Source organism: Coffea arabica, chromosome 3c (genome assembly GCF_036785885.1).
Source record: "Coffea arabica cultivar ET-39 chromosome 3c, Coffea Arabica ET-39 HiFi, whole genome shotgun sequence".
In the NCBI taxonomy this organism is placed as follows: domain Eukaryota; kingdom Viridiplantae; phylum Streptophyta; class Magnoliopsida; order Gentianales; family Rubiaceae; genus Coffea; species Coffea arabica.
The window spans coordinates 39,401,593-39,408,170 of record NC_092314.1 but is presented as its reverse complement, the minus strand read 5'-3'; positions in this window follow the sequence as shown (position 1 = coordinate 39,408,170).

Here is a 6,578-nt window from a genome sequence, read left to right as displayed (position 1 = left end):
AAAAAATGCACCTAATAATATCCTATGTTGTAAGGGTAGTAGAGTCATTCAACCATTAATGATGTAAGCATTGTGTCTCAAATTACTAATAGGGGAGATATTTTCAAAACTTGGGGAGGGTAATGAAATTATCAGAAACCTTAAAGGACGTTTCTGTACTTATCCCTTTGTAATATCCACCTGCTTTTTTATTTATTTTTTATATTTTTTTAAAATAAAAGCCATATATTTTTTATGACCCTTGCCTATAAATGTAGACAACGGAATACAAGTTCAATGATTAGGGGAAGGTAGGGTTGGGTGAAATTATCCCTTTGGCTGCATAACTCTTTATCAAGACCGTCACTAACATCCAAAAGAGCAATGTAACAAGTTCTCAAGTTGTCGGGGTGTCCACTCATTTCACTTGCATCCCACCCGAAACCAGATAAAACAAGATATTTGCACTAATTAAAAATATCCAAAAGATTTTTGCACAAGCTTTTCATCGTTTTTGGTCTTTTTGGTGGAAAGTTAAGCTAGTCATTCACTTCCAGTATTTTCGTTTTTCTGGAAATTGATACTCAGGAACTCTTTGTCATCCAGCAATACATAAATGGAGTTGTTACCTACATAATCCGGTATTGGAACTTCATTCTTTCTCTCAAGCAATATGTTGTACGCGTAATTTTAACCACAAAGCCCATAAACAGTTGAAAGATCTGATTTAGCTGGTTTTTCATCGAACAATGTTTAGTGGTATTGATTTTTAAAACCACACACAACGTAAATGCTTGGAAATTTTAAGAAATCGGATGAGTGTTCACTTTTTAGGAAGCTGGATATATGTAACATTTAGGAATAAGTTCTTTTCAGATTAAGAGATTGATTTACAATAGAATACTATCAATGGTTGGTTTATAGGTGTTTGTAACTCTCAAAGTAATTGCAACTCTAATCTTGATATTTTTCTTATTGATTATGTATATAACTGATTTAATTCATGCTACAATATGCGCACCTGTCGATTGCTTCAGTGAAGACTGTCAGTTCGTCAAGGGTGCCAGGAGCATTATAGGTATCATCAACTATTGTAATCAAGGAATCAAATCTCTTTGGTCTACATTTTAAAAATTTAGTATTTTCTGGAAAGTTTCGTCAGTGAGTGTGCAGACACTCGTTTGGACCGGTAGTGATTCAGTCCTCTCTAGTTCCTTCCTTAACCCCTTTAAGTCCCTCCTCCTTCCCTAGTATAGAGTAGGAGTAAAAATATAATAGAATCTATCATGTTTAGCAAAAAAAAAAAAAAAAAAAGGACCGTGGTCTTTGCCAAGCTAACTCGGCCAAGAGAATGCTGAGATTCATAGAACATTCCCAGAGCGAAAATGTAGCTTTCAACAAGACTTACTCTCGAGTAAGGACTTTTTTATACAATTTCCAATTTCTTCCCCCACCTGTCAAATGAGTCGAGAATATTTGTTTATCTTACCTGGAACTTTTGAACCTCCATGCTTCCTTTACATAAAGCTGAAGTAGATTTTTCGTATATTTCAAGAATCATATATTCATTTCAATGATAGATTAGCAAACAGATTTCAATATTTTGAGACGAACATGGCAATTTGAGAGAAGGGGGGGAATATTGGGATTTTCGTATGGGAAAATCGTTCAAAACGTCCCTCACATTTTGTAAAGTGACCTTTTTCGTCCCTTACTTTTAAAAGTGTATTTTTACGTCCCTTACAAATTCACGTTGGTCAAATTTGATCCTTATCTAGGTTTCCGACTAGTTTTTGGCCGGAATTCAACACATGACTTGCATGTGATCATTTTTTAGGGGCAAAATGATCAAATCAAAATTTACATAATCCATCTATAGTCCCTTACATTTCACAAAATGAATCGTTTCGTCCCTTACATTTCACAAAATAAATTTTTTCATTCCTCAGATTTCTCAAAATGAATTCGTTTATATCTCATTGACCACGTGTACGAATAGTTTTTATTTTTTTAAATTCATGAATATATCTATTTGATTTTATCTAAACAGTACAAATAATATATAATATATCTCTATTTGATTTCACCTAAACAGATCAATATGTACATGGGTCTAAATCTAATAATTTTGTTTTAAACCTATATATATATATATATGTGTGTGTGTGTGTGTGTGTGATTTCACCATGGGAATCTATTCAATATTTGTAATCTTTTCTATTTTAGTAATAATTCATTTATTGAGTTGTTTAATAAGAGTATCTAATTAATCGGTGTTAATTCGAATTCTATAGTCATGCTAACAAATTACAATTTAAATCTGAAATTTTTACTTGCTACCTTTAAGTCCAACAATTGAATTTCTTCCCTTATAATTATTTTAAAATTTGAAAGTGTCAATTACTTACTTCTTTTTGTGATACTTTTCCTTTGTTTATTTTTTCTGTCTAAATTTAATTCGATATGAACACTTGATAATGTTTAGAATTAAATGTCTTCTTTGTTTTCAATTTTCAAGTAAAAGGAATGAACATGAGTGAAAAACTAACAATTTTTTTAAACCCCTATATATATATATCTATTTTAATTTCACATAAACAGTATGTTTAAGCAAAAATTAAATAGAGATATATTACATGCTATTTGTATTGTCCATGTGAGATCAATTAGATATATAAATTAGTTTAAAAAAAAGTTATTCATACACATGAACAATGAGAAATGAAAATTTTATTTTATAATATATGAGGGATGAAAAAATTTATTTTTGTGAAATGTGAGGGACGAAACAATTCATTTTGTGAAATGTGCGAGACTATGGATTGAATTACGTAAATTTTGATTTGATAATTTTGCTCTTAAAAAATGATCACGTGCAAGGCACGTGATGGATTCCGACAAAAAACTAGTCAGAAACCTAGATAGGGACCAAATTTAATCAATATAACTAGGGATGGCACCCGCGCTCAGCGCGGGAGTTGTAACCTGCATGAGGGATGTAGCTTGTAAGCGAAAAATGCAATTCATAGTGATGTAGTTGTAAGAATTGCTATGGTATAGTTCGTTGTTTTTGATAAACTAATTAGGGTCACAAAATTATTGCATTTTTAATAAAAGTTCCAAAGTCATTTGTTTTTATTTTACCGTCGCACAAGATTTTTTTAAGGGCATTAGAAATGAGTGAAGATGACGATATTAAACACAGGGATTGTGTTATTAAAAAATAATTGCAATTCTAGTACATCAACTTATGCACACCGATATTCATTCATTAATATGAATAATTGGTTTGGAAAGTACCTTGATAGCGGGAGCTGGACAAATCCTTTGCCTCACAATTGCAACTCAGTTGCTGCCAAACATGGAACTGCAAGAATACAGTTACAAATATAATTAGAGCTTGTAAACTGTAAAAGATTGTGATTGTTTCATTTAGAAATCCGATATACACACAGATAGAATCTACCTAAAAAACACAGTGGAAGGGACCTTACCTTTTTGGGGACCACCTTGGTAATATAGAGTTTAAGCAAGTCATGCAACCGTTATGTGTGTGAATAGCCTGTATTATTGCAGGTTAGGAAAAAAACTGATCAACAAATGCTCTAGAAGAGCAAAAGGCTTTCAGTTTTTGTTCAGGCATGCCTTCCAACAAGTCCCGCATCTTCCAACCATTAGTATTGTAGTAAAGAAGCAATGATTGCTCACTGTAATGTCCTAATTCATCACATCAGCTGAACTCATTTGGTGGAAAATTCAGAAGCCAAAAAGCTAGCAATTACACTTGCACAATAAAGATTTGAGTTAATGTTCTTCTCAATGATGGTTTGCAGCAATGACACATCAATGGCAAGGGCTGCTTAGAAGAATAAAGCTGAAACAACAGCTAGTAAGCTACACATCGGCAGTGTAAGCATCATCCTTTGCCTTCCTTCAGGTGAGCCATCAATGACTCAGAAAAAGGAACGTTTGGACTATAAAATGGTTTGGCTCTGACATGGGGGCTTTTTCTTTTTTCAAAATTTTCATGACATGGACCTTGAAGTTATTTCAGTTTCCAATCATTATTCTCAGAAATTCCAATGGGGTCAATGTTTTCAAGAACATAATAGAACACTCTTATTGCAGCACTGAATTGGCCTTTCTTCATCTTGAGGATAACTAATTGCATAATAGAACAACCATGAATAGTACCCCTCAAAACCATGCTAAATACCTAGCCAGCCCGGCTGCCGGAAGTGGGCGAATGCCCAGATTGAACAATACTGTAATTAATAAAATAAGGATAATCTTGGCTGCTACGCTCATAACCATGCTTGTAATAGTTGTAGAAGGCAGGTTCAGGCAGCTGAGAGGTAGTGTAATAGGTGTTTGGACCAGCATAATCGCCATAGCTGTAGGAAGAGTAAAGCTAAAAGAACAGAGCATCCGTTGAGATAACGGCTTGTTTCAGCTCTGCTGTCATTTTTCCCTCACTATCTTGAGCGTGTCGCGTCATCCATGGACATTCAAATGTCAACTATAGCAGGCTGTTGAGATAATTTTGCTTAGCACAGTCTAGCTGAAACAACTAAGCATCGGCAGTGGAAGCATCAGGCCAGTAAGGGTAGGCTAGGTAATGTACATACCAATACACCTAGACTGCTAGTACCCTAACATTAATGACTTGTACACTAGTACTAAAATGTCTAATGTACCCCTCAAAATGGTTAGATGAAAATTATCCAACAGCCACACAACAACTCCTTTATATATATATATATAGGAATTTGTAAGGGACGTAAAAGTACACTTTTAAAAGTAAGGAATGAAAAAAGTCATTTTGTAAAATGTAAGGGACTTTTTGAACGATTTTCCCTTTTAGTACATTGGGATTCATTTGATATCAATGTTCTATTACAGCTCGCAATTTATCAGGTATTCTGACCAACTGCTTTAGGATAAATTTACATTTAGACCTCAATTAATTAAGATTCGATGCTTATTTTGTAAATAAATTAAATATTTGGTGGAGGAGCGTGAGTTAAAATTTCAAAACTGCAACCTCAGTTATTCTAACCAGCTAACATTACACATTTGTTTACGAAGGTTAAAAACATTTATCGGTTTCATAATTTTTGTGTGAATACCAACATTTAAGTTGTTGTCCACTTTCTAACATATTTTAATTGTTTATTATTGTTTTTGGCATGTTTGCAGTTGTGCATATACTTTCCACCAATCTATACAATAATTTTACACTTGCATGGTGGGAAATTCTAAAAATGTAATTTGTTCTACATGAATTAGTACTTACCATATGTTGAGTGTGTTTTTGTATTCTACATCGAAAGTTTTATAAAGAAATTTCTCCTTTTTGTGGTTTTAAATATAGTGGATATAAATTAGTTTAATTGTGCTAAAGGCACAGGCCCAAGTGCCGTATACACTAATCCAAAAGAGTTTTAGGGCCCACGCCCTAATCTGAGAGGAGTTTTGGTTAGGCATCAAATTAAAAGAGCAAGTTATAGGTCTTTGAGCTATTAAGTATCTTGTATTATTTAGACTCTTTTTTATTTTCAATTTTAGGTGCTTTTTGAGTCTAAGAATTATTTTCTAAGGCGTTGTACTCTCTTTCTGTTATAGTAAATTGAGTTTTAGTTAAACATTAAATCAAAAAAGCAAGTTATGGGCCTTTGGACCATTAAATATTTTGTGTTATTTAGACTCTTTTGTGTTTTCTATTTTAGATACCTTTTGGGTCTAGAAATTATTTTCTAGAGTTTTGTACTCTCTCTTTTATACTCTCTTTCTATTATAATAAATTGCTATCCCTTCACTACCGCTTTGCCCGTGGACGTAGGTTAATTTGACCAAATCATGTAAAATTTTCAGTTTTAGATGCCTTTTTGGCCTAGAAATTATTTTCTAGAGTTTTATACTATCTCTTTTGTACTCTCTTTCTGTTATAGTAGCTAACCCTTCGATCATTGAAGTAGGTCAATTTGATAAAATTCTGCATTTCTATGCTTGATTTATTTGATTTGTTATTGTCTTTGTTGGGTTGCCAAGAACCATATTATTCTCGTTAGTCAATTTCTTGGGATTAGACCTAACACCCTATTATCTCAGCAAGCTCTTCTTAGTGCAACATTTGCAACAAGTTGTAATCCATTTTTGCAAATTTGAGAAGCAATTCGTGATGACTTTCTTCTTCCTCATAAATAGCGATGTAATGGCGTACGTCTATTCTTAAGCTACCCTTGTGAACTGGTTGTTTGAAGGCGTGTCTCACTTGTGTTGTAAGAGTAGAATCTCCATTTAGTACATAACATATTAGATGAATAATTGTGAAGGTAAGGGCTTCTTCCAAAATGCTTTCGTCATGAGCTATACGTTGTGCAGCTTCATATAGACTAAGCAAACCCCTTGTATCACTACTCACAGATTCCTTGAATTTACCATGAGCACCCATGAATTTGTCAAATATGCCTGGTTTATCAAGGAGCAAGATTAAAAAAAAGGGTTATTTAGTAACAATAAAGGTTTATTAATAGCTTAACCTTGTGACAGTGATTCAATGAAATTAAAAAGAAGCCATCACCTACCACAGGAGATGT